The 18,339-nt window shown below is 37.2% G+C and overlaps 1 pseudogene; it reads right to left on the bottom strand.

Annotated features, from left to right (window-relative positions):
• Positions 1-3,539: 3,539 nt before the first annotated feature.
• LOC131411406 (protein cornichon homolog 4-like) overlaps positions 3,540-18,339 on the bottom strand; it is a 64,670-nt pseudogene continuing 49,870 nt past the window's right edge.

Below are 18,339 nucleotides of genomic sequence, written 5' to 3'. Positions count from 1 at the left end.
GGAATATAAAAATCACCTGTAAAAGGCTAGACTTTGAACTAACTGGGCATAGTAACATGTGTTCTGAGTTAGCAGTCTTGTGATTTTCGAATTATGCCACTGTACATAATAGAGCGTTGTTTGACAGACCTCACTAAGTGGCCTGGCACTAAACCAGATCTGTCATCTAGAAGAGAGGAAGGCAATTCCAATTTCATCTAAATAAGCTCATATTAAAATAAGGAAAAACAAATGTGACAGAGCTGCAGTAGCCTAGCCAAGTTAAAATGCTTACAAATATTTTATGTCTGTTATATAAGACTGCTTACTAATGGGAGAATCTTATGTGTAAAAGAGTGCCAGATTGCCTTTGATATAAGTTGGTAATAAAAATGTTATAAGGTTAGTATTTATGATCCCTGTATGTTATAATAACATGCTTCCTGTGTTATTACTTTAACAGACACTAAGAAAAATCTATACAATGTGGTCACTTTCCTTAAATAGCATGTGCAACACGTGCACAATCAGCTTGGACATTGAATCAACAATTTATTGTAACTTGTTACATATTTTGGAAGTAATAGCTTACATAAACACATGTGACTTTTCTTTCCTGCAGACAATGTCATGTGTGTTCTGAATCATGCTATGTTCCATTGCCACACAAATATAAAACTATGAAAAATTAATAAATGTCATGTTTTAGTCAATACCACACAATGTTCTTTATTAGAGAAGGGGAAAAGAATATAGCTGAGTTAAAGTAATATAATAAATGATGAAGTTCTGAGATTTATGAATAAGGACACCTTATTTATTATACAAAGTTAAAGAATTTCCCCTTGGGGAAAAGAAAATGTAACATAACTCTACTGATGTATTTGAAACACAACAATAGGCTCCTAAAGGGAACAGTGCAATTCCCACCATTTCGATCTGCATTGGCAATTAGGAAAGATGGGAATAACATGAAAGAAAATAATCCCAACGGTATAGTAGATCATTTGGCAAAGGGAAGATTCTAATGATATTTTGGTTTTGAAGTCAACATAGAATTTTAAGTGTGATTCTTTAATGAATATTACTTTAGGAGACACACATGTACGGACACTCGTAATGTCAGTCCAGAAGTACTTAGGTGTTCCCATAAAAAAGCATCATCAACACTGAATTTGAATCACTCTCCTCTGACCCATCCCAGCCACCTCGTTGACCTGTTGACTATTAACTGGGCATATTTCTGGAGGTAAATCCCAAAGAGTGACTCTATTGAAGCTGATGTCAGGTTTTTTTACAAGCCTGGGAAGACATTTTTAAGTAGGTGTGGTCATATGGCACATATGTGTGGGTGAGTTCTGTGACTAACATGGGATATTACTCCCATGATTCTGTCACATTATATGGCAAAAGTGAAGTGACTTTACAGGTGTGATTAGGGTCCTTAATCACTTGATTTTCAATTAATCAAAAGAGGGAATATCCTGGGTGGGCCTGAACTAATCAGGTGAGCCTTTTCAAAGAGGGTCTAGAGATAAGAGACAAGAAGCAGCAGTAGATTGTCTCCTGTTTTCCTTGAAGAAGCAAACTGCCATAGTGTGGAGAGGGCCATGTGGCAGGGAGTGGGCCTCAGGCCTCACAGCTGTAAGGAACTGAATTCTGCCAACAACCGGTGAGCTGGGAAGAGGACTCTGAAATAACATGAGATTGCATCTCCAGCCAGCACCTTGATGTAAGTCTTGTGAGACTCTGTGCAAAGGACCCAGCTAAACCATGCTCAGACTCCAGACCTACAGACACAATGAAATAATAAATAGTAGGGGCTGGCCCCGTGGCTTAGCGGTTAAGTGCACGCGCTCCGCTACTGGCGGCCTGGGTTCGGATCCCGGGCGCGCACAAATGCACCGCTTGTCCAGCCATGCCGAGGCGGTGTTCCACGTACAGCAACTAGAAGGATGTGCAACTATGACATACAACTATCTACTGGGGCTTTGGTGAGGAAAGGGGAAAAAAAGGAGGAGGATTGGCAATAGATGTTAGCTCAGGGCTGGTCTTCCTCAGCAAGAAGAGGAGGATTGGCATGGATGTTAGCTCAGGGCTGATCTTCCTCACAAAAAAAAAAATAATAATAATAAATAGTAAATGTGTGTTGTTTTAAACTACTAAGTTTGGGGTACAAATTTATTTGTTACATAGCCAATCCAGATAGTCTACAAAGAGTCTACGTTCTCTTTGTCAGGATTTAGTTGCTCTCACTCCCAAGACATTCTCTTCCGGAACTGAAGTTCATGCCTTCAGTTCTGTGTTCTAAGGAAATGAGAATTGCTGGAAAATCTCCTCCTTGAAATAACTGAGTAACTTAGAGAGTTTCCCTAGCTCTCTAGTCTATACATCAAGAAATCTGGATTCTCTTAACTTTTATATGTAAACTTTTAACCTCTACATTTGTATAACGTTCCTGTAATACATATTTTTAGTTTTATGGTGTTCCTTTCTGAACACACTTCAGTTTTCTCACATATCCTGTGTTGACTTAAATGGATTCAAGATCCCATAAAGAACCCGCCACTGAGAACAGAACAGATCCATTAGCCCTCGCCCTTATGCTTCATGCATCTCTGCATACCGTGTATAGGAGAATATTCCATTCATTTGGCTTTTTGTCTGTTTATTTGTAACTATACCAGCTGGTTTGTTGATTCAAATTCAATTTGGATGTCCATTCTGACTTATGTCTCTTCTCTTTGTCATTGGAAGCATAGCAGACGTTTCCCAATTTTAACTCTATTTTGTTTTGGAAACAATAGAATCAGGCAAATATTGACAGCTTGTTGTTTTTGCTTTGTTTCATTTTGCTTTAATTGTAGTAAAAAACACATAAAATTTTCCATCTTAACCGTTTGTAAGTGTACAGTTCAGTAGTATCAAGTATATTCATATTGTTGTACAACCAGTCTCCAGCACTTTTTCATCTTGCAAAACTGAAACTCTATACCCGTTTAACAACTTCCCATTTCTCCCTCCCCCAAGCCCCTGGCAACCACCATTCCATTTTATGTTTATATAAATTTGAATACTCTAAATACCTCATGTAAATGAAATCATACAGTATTTGTTTTTTGGGACTGCCTTATTTTGCTTAGCATAATGTGCTCATGTTTCATCTATATATTAGTCAGGGTTATATATTAGTCAAGGTTCTCCAGAGAAACAGAACTAATAGGATATACCTCCAACCAGCACCTTGAGAGAGATATATATATGTGCTATATATGCAAACATTGAGATTGTATAGTAGGCAGAATTCCAAGATGGTCTCCAAGAGTGCTGCCCTCTCCTGTGCATGCCCTATATAATCCTCTCCTCATTAGTGTGGGTGGGAACTTTTTGTTGTCGTTGTTTGTTTGTTTTTTAAATACTTTATAGGGTACAAATAGTTTTTTGTTCAAAGAGGAAGAAATATACTGCTATGGTCACAGTTCCAAGAATGATCCAAGCAGTCTCTGGCTCTCAGCTGTGCACTGTAGTGTAGGTTGACTTCAACCACAGCTTCTCCAGCTTCAGTCATTTATCAAAGCTGAAATGATACTATAAAGATACATGAAGAGAGAGAACAGGTAGAAACCCAGCATGATCATGGCTTCTTTCCTGTGTGACTTCAGCTGCCCTGGATTGTGTATTTCTGTTGTAGCAAATACTCCCATGCTACCGCCTGACACCATAATGAACTGCTATATATATTCCAAGAGGCAACAGGCAAATTGAGAAAGAAGATGAACCAGTGCAATGAAATGAGCATTAATGCAGTGACAGTGATATTGCCAGTAAATTCTGGAATTTCCCACTTGTTTAATTTCACCAGCATGATCTAGCATTAACATAATCACATTCTAAATCAGACAATGTAATTATGAAATACCCTGAGAGGAAGACAAGCACACAACAGTCCAGGAGAGAGGACAAACCACCACCTCTATCCTCTTCTCTCTCTCTCTTGTTGTTTTTTAATTGTGAAGTTTACTTCTGTGCAATTTGTTTGATCATCTTCCCTAATTCTCTGATTTTTTTCTGAGTAAATTGTTGAGTTTTATTCTTTCTTTTTTTGGGGGGGGGGGTGTTGGAGGGAAAGGAATATCGCTGCGCAGACTGTTAGAGAAACAAGGTAATGATTGGCTATCGAATGGCAGTGCCAGTGCCTTCGTCAGAGCTTTCCGAGTGGTTGACGCAGGCATTCATGCTCCTGCTAAACCTGTACCTATAACTCTCTCAAGCAGGAGGGCAGACACCCAAGATTCCTATAGTGAATCCTGGGGCCAGAGAAAGGGGACAAGGATTCTATGTTGCTTAGCGCTGCTGTGAGGGATCAGTACTTCAGCGCTTGGTGAACATACAATCCGCCTACCTTCACAGAAAGCCTGCTCTGCCACAGGTGCTCATTTTCTGTGGAGCCACAACTGCAATCAGGGTTCTGTTATCAGACATTGTCTTTACTGCCAGCTACATGGGTACTCTCTTCTGGGTTAATGAAATGAATTTAGATTCCATACTGGTTGATCCACATCTCATCTACACATATGAGAGAAAACAAAGAAGCATCAAGATATAAAAAGGGAAAAACTAATCTGCATAGAAGACAGATAGGAAACTGAAGAAAATATTAAAATAGTTATAATTAGTATCCTCATGGAAATTTTAAATAATAATATCATATCCACTAAAACAATTCAACAATGGGGGCTGGCCCAGTGGTGCAGTGGTTAAGTTTGCACACTCTGCTTCTGGTGGCCCAGGGTTCACGGGTTCAGATCCCGGGCGCTGACTTATCACTTATCAAGCCATGCTGTGGCAGGTGTCCCACATATAAAGTAGAGGAAGATGGGCACGGATGTTAGCCCAGGGCCAATCTTCCTCAGCAAAAAAGAGGAGGATTGGCACCAGGTGTTAGCTCAGGGCTAATCTTCCTCACAAAACAAAACAAAACAATTTGACAACAGATAAAAGAGTACTGAAAAAATTCCTGGAAGTTAAACTTAATTCTTCATGTGTCACTTTTCATCTTTCATGTATTAAGCTGATTTTCTAAACCAGTGTTTTAGGTTTCAATGTGTGGTCCTTGTACCAGTAACGTAAGTATCAACTGAGAACTTGTTAGAAATGCGAATTCTTGAGCCCCAACATAGACCTGCTGAATTAGAAACTTTGGGGATGGATCCCGGCACTCTGTGTTTTATTGAGCCCTGCAGATGATTCTGATGTGTGCTAACGTCTGAGAACCACTGCTTCACTGCATGTTGGAATCACGAAGGAACGTTAAAAACTGATGACTGGCTCCTACCCCAAGCAATTCTGATTTAATAGACTTGGGGTGCAACTGGGCTTTAGGAGTTTTACAAATTTCCCACGTTGTTGTATGTGCAGCTAAAGGTGAGAACCAATGATCTATATCTACTGGGCTCAGACAATTAGATTCCTTTCCAGATCTAGTTAAAGCAGTGGTTTCCAAACATGTCTGTTGGAATCACCTGGAGAACTTCACAAATACCTGATGTGGTATGGCACCGCCAGAAGTTGTGGGTTAATGGCTCTGGGGTTTGGCCTGGGCTTTACAAAACAAAAATCAGGCCATTCCAATGTGCAGACAAGTTTGGGAAACAGTGGGTTAAAGACTAAATTCCTAGTTCTAAAGATATATTCCTAGTTCCAAAGACTAAATTCCTAGATCTAAAGCAGACACTAAATATATGACCTTACAAAGACTAATTATATATATACATATCTATATGTATAACTGAAGTAAGATTTAACTGACTCCCAACATCCGTAAACAAAATGGAGGTTAAAAAAAAGACCATAGCCCGAGGTAAGGGAAAGAGAGCAGTGCTTCTCAACCTTGGCAGCACATTAGAATCTCATGGGAGCTTTTAAAACCTCTAAGACCTAGGCCTCACCCCAGACCAATTAAATCAGACCCTCTGGGTATAACTGAGGTATCAGTATTATTGAAATTAAACCAGAACATTGCAGAGCAATCAAAGGTTCAGTATCAGTATTATTTAAATCTCCTCAGAAGGTTCCAAAGGGCACCTGAAGTTGAGAATCATGGGTTAGAGTGTCGCATCATTTAGAGTGAGAAGATTTATTCATTCTAGCATTCTTATAGGTCACAGAGGAGCTGGACCTGGCTATGTGCTCAGGGAAGGAGTGACAATGTCACCAGCAGGGCTAATGATACTGGCACCAGTATAGGACCTTTCCTGATACATGGCTATCTGGTATACTTTTGGTTTTTCTTATGAGTGGTTTGGCATTTGGTGGCTGGATGCCCCCTGTACAGGTCACACAATAATCTTTTAATATTATATTATTACTAAAAGTAAAATATTTGAGCCCAATAAAAACTGCTGCAGTAAAACTGAGTTGCAATAGCTTATATCAGAGCAGTGGTTTTCAACCAGCGGTGATTTTGTCCCCCAGAGGGTATTTGACAATGTCTGGAGACATTTTGGTTGTCACAACTGTGGGAGGAGGGAGAGCTTCCACTGGCATCTAGTGAGTAAGGCCAGGGAAGCTTACAAACATCCTATAATGCACAGGACACCTCTCCATCCCAACAAGGAATTATCCAGTCTAAAATGTCTATAGTGCTGAGGTTGAGAAACCCTGCTTTTGTGGAGAGCCTGCAGGCTTCAACTGTTTCAGGGGAAAGTGTAGACCAATGGTAGAAAGTCAATTACAAAGGAGAATTTGCTTAGAGGAGAGTCCAGAAAATCTCCAGAACTTCTTGATAGACCCAAATACTCTGAAGACCACACCTTGTTCCTAAGAAAAGAAACTCAGTCACATAGTGGTTTTGAATTGACAACTATTATCACAGCTTCTACTTAAAGTTTGCGCCTATGTTTCTCAAAGTAAATTTAAACCTACATATTAAATATATTCTAACAATAGAACCCTATCTCTGTGTAAATATATTTAAACCAACCGACAAATCAGCTAAAGGATTTCTTACTTTCATGCTTTTGTTCCCTCTGCGGCCCTGAGAGTCCTTGTCTATCTTCTGTCCAGGCTGGTCCTGGTACATTTTTTAAGTGATAGTTGAGGAGTCAAATCCTCCAGAAAGCCTTGCTTGGCCTAGGAGCCTCATGCTAGGAGGTGTCCCTCCCTCATGTTCTCAGAATCCTCTGCGCACATTTCTATCATAGTACTCACATAAATATTTTAAAATATGTATCAGACTCCTTAATATACTGTATTTCTTGAAGGTAGAGCATTTGCTCTGTGGTTCCAGGAACTAGCAAAGCCCTTGGCACATTGTAGGTACGCAAATTTTTGTCAAATAAACAAATGCATGATAATACATTTGCATCATTAGTTGTTCTTATGCAATACTAGGGAAACAACTATTTTGGATTAACTTTTATGTAGGCAACTCAGATCTATCATATCAGAAACGGTATTGAAGTTCATTCAACCACAAAAGCCCACATTTATACTTGACTCATTTGTCAGTGCTGCTTCCTGCCTCTCCTAGTCACTTTCAACCCTCATTTTTAGAGTTCAAGGTCATTGAGCACAAATAATAAATTGTTTCTCTTTTCCATAGGAAATACTGTAAAAATCTAACCAAAATGGATTAGCAAGAAGCCATGGAATATAGTGTGGTTTTTTCAGACACATTTAAAAAAAAAAATCTTCATGGAAATACATTTTGAGTGTTTTAAAATATTTTTACAAAGAACAAAAGGAGCTTGAACCTTTGACCTTCTGAGAATATGTTTTCCAGCTCCTTCTGGCTGTATCTGCCAAAGTCCTAGTTCTAGGCACTGGTAAGATATTTTTAATCGTTTGTGCCTATTCATTTTGATTAAAGGAATTGGAGGAAAAAAGAAAGTGAGCCACTCCAGAAAGAGCTACAGAAAGTATGTCATTAACATTTTTCTACTGCCAAATTTAGTCATCAACTTAATTGCAGAGATTTAATTGTTCTCATGAGGTTTTCACAGTGACTGCTTCATTGACCATCTTGTTCTACAAAGAAAATATATGTACAGTCCCTGAAATTCTGTATTATTTCTTGGAAAAGATCTGCAGTTAGCTGACAGAGAAAGCAAATATACTTAGTTCAAAATACGTATTTGTGGGAGTTTTGGAGAATAACTGCGGCGAATCTAAGAATACTTCCCATTCCTTCAGTACCTGACAGCTAAAGATCTCAATGTACCATTTAAGGCATATCCGAGTCAGCAGCTAGTCAACAAATAATAAAACCTCTAATAAAACCTTCTTTCCCTTTGTTTATGTTTAACAAAAATAGAAAGACCATTGAAACGCAGACTAAAGAAAAAACAAGACTATAAACTTTAAGTCTGACTCACTGAGGACTTTTTATGTCTTCCCTGGTGCTGTATCTCAATTGTTTATGTACTTTTGCTATATTTCTGTGAGTTCTCTTCCTGTTCTCCCAAGATAATTTTGTGTTGAGGAGGAGGAAAGAATGAAGTTTTGTGCTTTGGAGCTGAGAGACTAGATTCCTATATATGTACCTTAACATTGCTGCTGACTTGTACTGTATAATTAACATCTACATGGCGTTCTATTCTCTGTATTCCCCATACATCATCACCGGATACAGGTTAATTCCAACTAAAAGACTCTTAAGTCTTATTTCATCTCATTACACCCACCACAACTATATTTGTATGTGTGTATAAATATACAGATTTACATTATTGTTCCAAGGGCAAAGTTTAATGGTTTTAGAAACCACTAATTATCTAATTTGATAGATGTCATAGAAATAAAAATATAAGATGCATTTTCAAAGTTATATATACACACATACACGTATGCACGTGGGGTTGTGCTCACTAGATATAGAAAAGTGGGAAGCATGAAGGTTTGGTTGAGAGTGTCGTTTGCTCACACATGTTTGAGGAGTGGCAAAGACACACAGACATGAGTAAATCCATAAATATATATTTAACCTCTCCTTACAATTTAGGTGAATCAATTACCTGTAAATTTGGGTGTTGAACTAGATTATGTAGATTTCTTATTTCTATAAATTTTAGGATTCTACGAATGAGTTTTTTAAAAACATTGCATGTGCCCACCAAATTTTCCATCTAACCATGAAGGCTGGAATCTCTCCTTGCGGTCCTCCCAAGTGTGTTTAGATTTTTAAAAATAGAAATAGGTACCCTAGTCCATCTTTTTCATTTTTCTGATTACTTGACAGCTCTTTCTTCAGATTCTCTATGAATCATCCATTGAACCATTAGAGGTTGTATTCAGAGGTTTAGTAAGGAAAGAAAATTGTAGAGAATGTTTTCCAAAGGAAGAATATGAAAAGCTAGGTGATAAAATTTGCTCTGTCTCTTTCAAGGGCCAGTATCAACAAATGACAACACTTTCTTCCAATTTTCTAATTTGCAACTGTTGTCTGAAATAAAGAATCTAGGTAAAGGTTAACTGAAGAAGTTTATTCAGTAATCAAAGGGAGGAATTCGAATCGGGGGAAATAGTCCAACAGAGTATTCTGAGGAACTGCTCTGGGGTCTACAGATCTGAGTGCAGTTTATATACCTTTTAACAAAGCAGTGTCTGTGTAGGAAAGGGCTTACACATATAATAGTCATCTACTTCAAGGATAACAAGAGCTTTTTGGTTATACATCAAACAGGGCTTATAACGTTGGTGTGTACTTAAGTGTGGAGGGAGGCAAGGACCAGAGTCATCACTTTTTCTCTCAATCTCTAAGAAATGCAGCTGGGAAATGTGGGAGCGAGGTGGCCATCATCCCTTCCTGTTGCTGATTCATCCTGCTGGTGTCCTCAGTCACGAGATGAGGGGCTGCCAGGTCATGTAGACACGTGCTTAGGAGGCCCTCAGAGCTGCTTCACAGGACAGCATGGATTTTTATTGTACTGACTTGAAGCCTATGCAGCTTGCTTCCTAGAGTCACCTGTTAGACCAGGGAGGGGGTCCCAGTTTCATTCACACAACAGCTCAGCTTACTTTAAAACATTTCGTTACTTAAAATTATTTCAGAGATGTATATGCTGCGTGAGAAGAATGACTTGTTTGACTATTTTAACACTTAATGCCGTCCTGGATACACAGCAGCTGTCAAGCAGTATTGTTTATCCACGGAGAAATGTTATCCAGTGAAAGGAGGAGTCTTCAATATATTTTTCTCCTGGAAAATAAAATAATAGCGACTAAATGAACTACTTTTACAATTCTATATTCCAACATATAAACTTGGTTGCAGATAACAGAATCTACTCTGGTTAGTTTAAGTAGCAGGGGATTACTAAAAAATGTTAGAAATGTAACAGAACTTGTGGAAGGGCTGAAGGAATAGACTCTAGGCTGAATTGACAGTAATAATTCCAATCACCACACTGCAGAACTGCCACTGCCCACGCCAGAACCACAGTACTTTTACTGAAGTCAGGCTTTTTCTTTTGCTGAGCGGAGAACCATGCTTGGTTCGTGACAAGAAAACTGTCACAGCTGCTGACAATCTCAGTTATTCTCCATCTCTGCCACGCCCCCTCTGGTGCCCTGGCCTTTCCTCACAATCTTGCTTCCCGATTAAATTTCATACAAGTGCATCTGATTAGCGGAAAATGCACCTAGCACAAAGAAGGAATATGTCGATTTTTAAAATTCCACCTTGGAAAGGTTTACAATGTGGAGGACTACCAACATGTGAGAATGAGGTTCAGAAGCTTGGAGAGAGCAGCAAATGACAGATGCCTACTCTATGAACTCTTTATTAAGCAAAACCTCTCAATAGTGTGGTGTTACCTTTATAATGGTTTTAAATATTATTGTGGTTCCAATCTGGGATCTGAGAGCCAGAATAAGAAAAACCAGGAAGTTAAGTGGCTGGCCAGCATTGGAATAATGCAACAAAGAAGTCAGGACTTGCTGGTTACCCTGTGCTAAATTATCCAATTTAGCAAATATTTTAGGCTTCCTTGATATGGCATCAAGTTCCATTTCAACATGGGAAGACTAATTTGTCAGTTGAGGGCCATTTTAACCAAAATTGTATCTCTCAGTTGCTAATGAATGGTTAGGTCATGAGTTCTGGATCAAGCCAATAAAAATCCAAAGGTTTCAGTTCACATAGCCTTTGGATTGCTAAAATTACCAATTTATTTTTGAACAGTTCTCTACAGAGAGCACGTCATGATTAAATGAGAATGACCTCCCCATAAACAGTCCTAATTTTCTCCACGTGATGACTAGCTGGATATTCTTTCCAAACCTAGGCAGCTTATTTCATATGGATATTGAAGACTTTAGAGTAATATAAGAAAAATGTAAATAATAATATAAATACAATAAATAAAATAATATACAATAATATATACAAATAAAGAATGTAAATAATATAAGAATACATAGAGTTAGAATCTAAAGTAAAATTTGTTTTTACATTTGACAAATGAAAACTGTCATCCACATTTGTGTTTTCCAGAGCATGAAAGCATTATAACGGAATATTTGAGGACCTAACGCAATCTTACCAGCTTTCTTTTCTTTGGACCAAATATGTGTGGCAAACGTTTCATACAAATAACAGCATGTGCTCGAGGTTCAGGCAAGCACATAATTGCTTAATGGAAACAATTAGTAGCGTTAGAAAACACTCATCTGATCTTTTCTCTTTCCATACCCATGAATGGATCTATGTGAGAAATACTCATGTGAATTTATGGCTATTACAATATTCCTTCTCACAATTTATGTCCCTCAAAGTATTTTCAGAGCTTACCTCATCTTTCTCCCAAGCAAAACCTTCTCTATATTGGACCTGATTTCCCCACCTTCATGCCAACCTCTCCTCTTTTCCTATTGCTCATGGCTGTAGCCATTCTTTGTCTTTTGTTTTTTGTTATCACTTCTGCCGAATCTGCTGCATTCTCTTTCTTGCTCTTCCTCTACTTAAGTTCCTTTTAAAGAAATTTTACAAAGATTTTCTTGTATATGCTGCTCTCCCTTACGAACTCAATGGGCTGTCACCCAGTGGGCTGACTGTAGGGCCAGTGCTTCGTGTGGCAGGGCAGAAAGGGTGGATCCAGGACATGCTGGGATGATGGTCCCTACACAGCTAACATGGACACGTATTTGTTTCTTCATGGGCTAGGAAATTTTACTTGAAGAGTTGTTAAGACAGAAGGATTTTAATCCTAAATTTTAGACTATCTTCTAATAATACTGAAGGAAAAAAGGAGAAAACTGTTGATATTTAAGAAAGTTTTCAGAGCAAAGAAATGACAGAGGCCTTAACCAAATGAAATACCTGCATCTCACACTCAGACGCTTTTGAAGAAAGGGCAGGGCTGATGGAGAGTAGGGTTTAAGCAGTGTTTAGGAAGTGTAGAATGCAATAAATACTGTTAAGATTGTTTTTTAGCTAGGAAAAGAACATGCATACTCCCTAAGGGTAAGTATATGTTTTAGCAATATATATTTCCTTATTTACCAGAATAAGTGTTCAGTGAACAAAATGGTTTTTATTGATTAATTGATTTTTGGTAGGATGGTTTCTGACTGTTTAGCTCATCTGGCAAAATAATGTGATATTAGTTTTAACTCCAGATGGTTTTCCCAACTGTTTCACAAGCAAGAGAGAGAGAGAGAGAGAGAGAGAGAGAGAGAGAGCACCTACTCTTGAATATGGCTGGGTGTTTGAGGATGTAAAGCCAAATATGGCATAGCTGTTTTGGGGGCTTTTATTCTAGCAGGAAATCCATACCATGGGAGGGAGTGATTTATTCTGTCTCAAGGATCAAGGAATTCTTCATAGAAGAGTTGTTGACTGATCATGGTTTTTAAAGCAGTGTTTCTCAATGTCTAGTGTGGTGGTTCTCAGTTCTTGCAGATATTAGATATTATTCTTTTCAGACATTAGGAAAACAATCTCCTGGGAAGTACTTAAATCACGCAAGAGTCTAAACATCATGGGAGTGCTTCCCCACCTCCTCCAAGATCCTCGGGTATTCTACTGCACAGCTTGGGTTGACAATCCCTGGTGTGGTGCCCATTATTTGTGTCAGAAATACTTAGGTTCTCGGGGTCTCAGGGGCCCGAGACCCTAAGTCCCCAACTGCCCGTGGGGCAGTTGGAAGAAGTATCTCAAAGGATGCTTGTACACCCGGATGTTTGAAAACTTGAAATACTAGACAAAATTTTACTGGGTGGATTGAAGATGGTGGGAGAAGAGGCAAGGTAGGGGCAACAACCTGTGCAAACCTCCAGAGGCGTGAAGCTGGATGGTGGATGATGAAGCTGCAGATTAAAAGAAAGGGCCCCATTATGAAGAGTGTAGTATGCCAGCTAAGGAGCCTGACTCTTGCCAGGCAGGTGAGGAGAGCCATTGAGGGTTTTAAAGGCCCAAGTGACATGCTCAGAGATGAATTTAGAAGGACCACTCTGGTGGGAGTGTGCAGGAAAGGCTGAAGAAAAGAAGACCAATATGGAGATTATTGAAAAAGTCCAGGTGGTGGATGGACAACGATGAGAAAACAAAAGTCCCACATATATTTAAAAAGAAAGATTCACAGAACTTGGAGGTTTATTGAGAAAAAGAAAGGTCTAGGAGGACTTCCACCTTTGTTTGTTTGATTGTTTTTGCTTGAGCGGCAACAGCACGCCTGGAGTTTCTACTTTACATGTAATTAAAGGGAATACAGCATGCCCAGTCTATGTCCTCTATGAAGGTTACATAATAATACGTGAGTGCAGAGAAACATGCCATGTTGACAAGTAGAAAAATGGAACCACTGTCAATCAGTAAATGAACTTCCTGTAGCTGCTAACAAGAAATCTAGTTCACTTGTTGGTGAATTTTGGGGTTAATAGTTGCATGCAGTATCAACTGAATCAAGATCTAGCTTTGGGAATACAGTTCTGAAAATTCAGATGTAGTGCGGCAAGACTAAAAGGTAAAATCAGTTATTTTCTGACCATTCTAGGTTTTACTAAACTGATGTAGAACTTGTGGGAACAGTTCTGATTGGGAGCTGGACCTCCCATGGCTTCACCTATTATATCAGATTCTCTCTGGAATTAGAACTGGAGACTTTATTTTTGAGTGTTTTTGTTTGGTTGGATTATATTTCATAATTTAACAACAGTATATGAGAAATAACTAATAAAATTGTTTTAAGGAGTGCTGTGAATGTAAAATATGAACAAACACATAATGTGCTTAGTGAACTGTAAAATTAAAAGTGTAGATTAGTATCCTATGAAACTTTAGCAAGTTAATTACAATACAACGAGAGACAAAGGCATATGTATTTTCCTTAGCTGTGTGTGGGAAAGGAATTTCACATATCCCTGGTTTGTGGGTGATAACTGCTGTGCTGAGTCACCGAAAGAAAAAAGGGTGTGATATTCATCAAGGACAGAGTTGGGAAATTAAAAATGAAGCAATTATGGCAAATGCATGCGTTATTTTCAAATTTCAATCATTTATTTAAATAGTTTAATGACTCCCAAGTGCTATATATGGTTTGAAATAAAATTATCTAAAAATCAGTAAAATTATTTTTTTTGGAGAGTTATAGTATGCAAAATGATAAAGTCACTGGAAATTGGTAAACTTCCGTGGACGTGTATGTAAGTCAGTCAATACGTGAAAGAATTAGTTTATTCATTAGTTGTTTAGTTAAACAAAACTATTTTAATGAAAATAGCCAGTCATCTTTTTTGATTATAAGAAAAAGTCATTCTCACTGCAAATTTTTTATGAAGAAGAAAATAAAGATCATCCACTTTTTCCTCCACCCAAAGATAACTACGACTAATATTTTGGCTATGCATTCATTAAAAATAGTCTTGGATGTTATCTTCCTTAAGCTATTTACGTAACCTGATCTTTTTCTCTCAATAATGTGGTGTGTACTCTTTTAATGTCAACCATTTTATTTTATTTTATTTTTTTAATTTTTTTTTTTTTTTGAGGAGATCAACCCTGTGCTAACATCTGCCAATCCTCCTCTTTTTTTTTTGCTGAGGAAGACTGGCCCTGGGCTAACATCCGTGCCCATCTTCCTCCACTTTATACGGGATGCCACCACAGCATGGCTCGCCAAGCAGTGCATTGGTGCGCGCCTGGGTTCTGAACCGGCGAACCCTGGGCCACCGCAGTGGAGCACGTGCACTGAACCGCTTGCGCCACTGGGCTGGCCCCCTGTCAACCATTTTAAATGGTTGTTAACCCCCTACCATTGGACTTCTTTAAGTTCTTACTATTTTAAAAAATGTAAACAAAACTGCAGTGAGCACGCTTGTACACATACCTTGCCACACTCATCTGTCTAATTACTTTCTTAGGATGACTAAGTTAGTAAACTCAAATTATATAACCATATTGATGTTTGAAAAGGTATGTACAATTCAGACTCATATTGTTACTGAAAATATTTAAGTCCTAACCAATTTCATAGCTGAAAAATATCTGCCTCAACAACTTTTAATATTTTTTGGACATTTATATATTCTGTATACATGATCCAGCTCATTACTACATTTTCTATTGTTTTATCATTTATTTAAATTTTTATGTAATTCAGAATATCAATCTTTTCCTTGGAAAGTTGTTCCCAACCTTAAAATTATAAAAATAACTTCTTAAATATTCTTTATATTTTATTATTATTTTCTTCCAATTAAATTATTAGTTCATTTGAGGTTTTGGGAATTAATTCATTTGAGATTTTTTTTTTTAATTTTTTTGCTCAGGAAGATTTGCCCTGAGCTGACATCTGTGCCCATTTTCCTCTATTTTGTATGTGGGTCACTGCCGTAGCACGGCCATGGTCAAGTGGTGTAGGTCCACACCCAGAAACCAAACCCGGGCCGCCAAAGTGGAGCACAATGAACTTAACCACTAGGCCACAGGGCCAGCCCCTCATTTGAGATTTTTGGTATGAGGAAAGAACACAATATTTTTTCATCAAAATCAAGTTGTTCCAATGTCATTTATTCTTTAATTCATTGTTTCCCCCACTGATAGAAAAATGCCGATTTTTTTACATATTAAATCCTCAGGTATATACTTAAGTCTGTTTTGGGAATCTTTAGTGTATTTCATTGAGTTTTCCATTCTTTTCTCAGGAAGAGTTTGATTATATTTTTACAATAGGCTTCTAATACCTGGTAGAGCAAATTCTCATTTTTATTTTTAAAATTTTCTAGTAATACTAACAGATTTATTAATTTTAGTGAACTTTAAAATAATTATAAGATTTTCCTCCAGTTCAATTTGGCTGTTAATTAGGATTCATTATGTTGATAGGTTAATTTTTAGAAAATTTGTATCTATACAATACAGAGTCTTACCACCCAAGAATAAGGCATGTGACTTTGTACTTTAAGGCTGTTTTTAACTCTTCAGTTGAGTTTTAAAGTTTTTTTTACTTGATTACTGCCTATTTCTTGTTAGGTTTATTCCTACGTGTTTTATGTTTTTCGTGATTATTTTTATTGTCGTTGTTGCTATGTGAATGGATCTCTTTTCCTAATATTAAGACATAATAATTTTGCATATTTATTTTGGAATTGATTCTTTTACTGAACTCTTAATGTTTCTGAAGATTTTCCTTCGATTCTCCTGGATTTTCCTTGTATTGTATAACTCGTAAATTATACTTCTTTCACCCTATCCTTTACACATTTATCAGTTCTGTTATAGGATGGGTCTTCTGAAACAACATTACAAGTAGTAGTGAGTGTATACAAACCCATTTGGTCCTTGACTTAAATGGGATTATGTGTTGTATTTTGCTATTAGGCATAAAGTCTGCTACAGGTGTACACAGACACACACACACAGATGAATTTCAATGTCTTTTTTTGTAATCAATTGAGATGATTATATGACTTTTTTTCTTTTTTGAACCATTAATATGGTGAACACCATACATATCCTATTCGTATGGCACCAGAGATAGTTATGAAATTCCTGTTGGTTCTGGAACAATTTTTTAATCTAATATGGTGGTCTCCAAATCGGGGTGGTACATTCAGATAACTGAGAGAAAAAAATGTTAAAACTTCTATTTCAATAATCTATGTCTTTTTAAAACCACTGCATAGTACATTAGTAGGACATTACATCCATATACTTTTTAAATAAATAAACACATATTTGGTTTGCACACTCAAAATTTTGTCCTGCACTGGTCTCCTACGTAAGTGATAAGAGATGCTGGACTTTCACTGTTTTGCTGAATGAAGGAGAAAATATCTCCTTTTGTGAAATTAGGCTACTTTCTGAGGTCAATCATCTCAAACTAAACTGATTTTTACAGTCAGAACTTTTTTCTTTCAATCATATTGGTTATATTGATGCTATGATATTTGATACATAAATATCTGTTCGTAAAATTCAATTTCTCATGGCCTATATGAATAAAAAAAATGCTCCATATTCCAATTTAGTGTTTGAACATTAAATATTTTGTCATATTAAATCTGTGCATGTTGCTTTTATTTTTCATATTTTCCTGTTGTATTTTTACCCATCCACTTTTTGATGTACATTTATTTATATTCACTATGCTTAACAGAAAAACACTAGATAATCCCAATATGAATTTGTATACTGTCACTACTATTTTAAATATTGTTTCACAAGAGTAACTCAATAATAGAACCTATAAATCTGGAAAGGGTAAGGCACAAGTATTATTATTCACAGATTTTATGATTCACAGTTTTGTTTAACTAAATAACTAATGAATAAACTAATTCTTTTATGTATTGACTTACTTACATACACAGCCATGGAAGTTTTCCTATTTCCAGTGACTATCATTTTGCGTACTGTAACTCTCCAAAAAAAATAATTTTACTCATTTTTAGATAATTGATTTCAAACCATATATAGCACTTGGGAGTCATTAAACTATTTAAATAAATGATTGAAATTTGAAAACTATTTTATGAAAACTATTTTAATGAAAATAGCCAGTCCTCTTTTTTAATTATAAGAAAAAGTCATGCTCACTGCAAATTTTTTATGAAGAAGAAAATGAAGATCATCCACTTTTTCCTCCACCCAGACATAACTACGACTAATATTTTGGTTATGCATTCATAAAAAATAGTCTTGGAGCTTATCCTCCTTAAGCTATTTACGGAACCTGATCATTTCCTTAAGGTCCAGAGGTACTTTTTTAAACATGCCTTTTATTTTTTGGAGTAAGGGTTCCAAAATATTTTCTTCACTCTTCTTCCACTGTGGTGTTGCTTTTCTCCCCCAGGTGATAGTTTTCGTTGGCTCTGTGGGCGTCTTATTTCCAGCTTCTTATCCTGGCTGTGGTGGAGTCC

The sequence above is a fragment of the Diceros bicornis genome, chromosome 2, assembly GCF_020826845.1.
Source record: "Diceros bicornis minor isolate mBicDic1 chromosome 2, mDicBic1.mat.cur, whole genome shotgun sequence".
NCBI lineage: Eukaryota > Metazoa > Chordata > Mammalia > Perissodactyla > Rhinocerotidae > Diceros > Diceros bicornis.
This window is presented reverse-complemented; position numbering and strand designations above follow the sequence as displayed.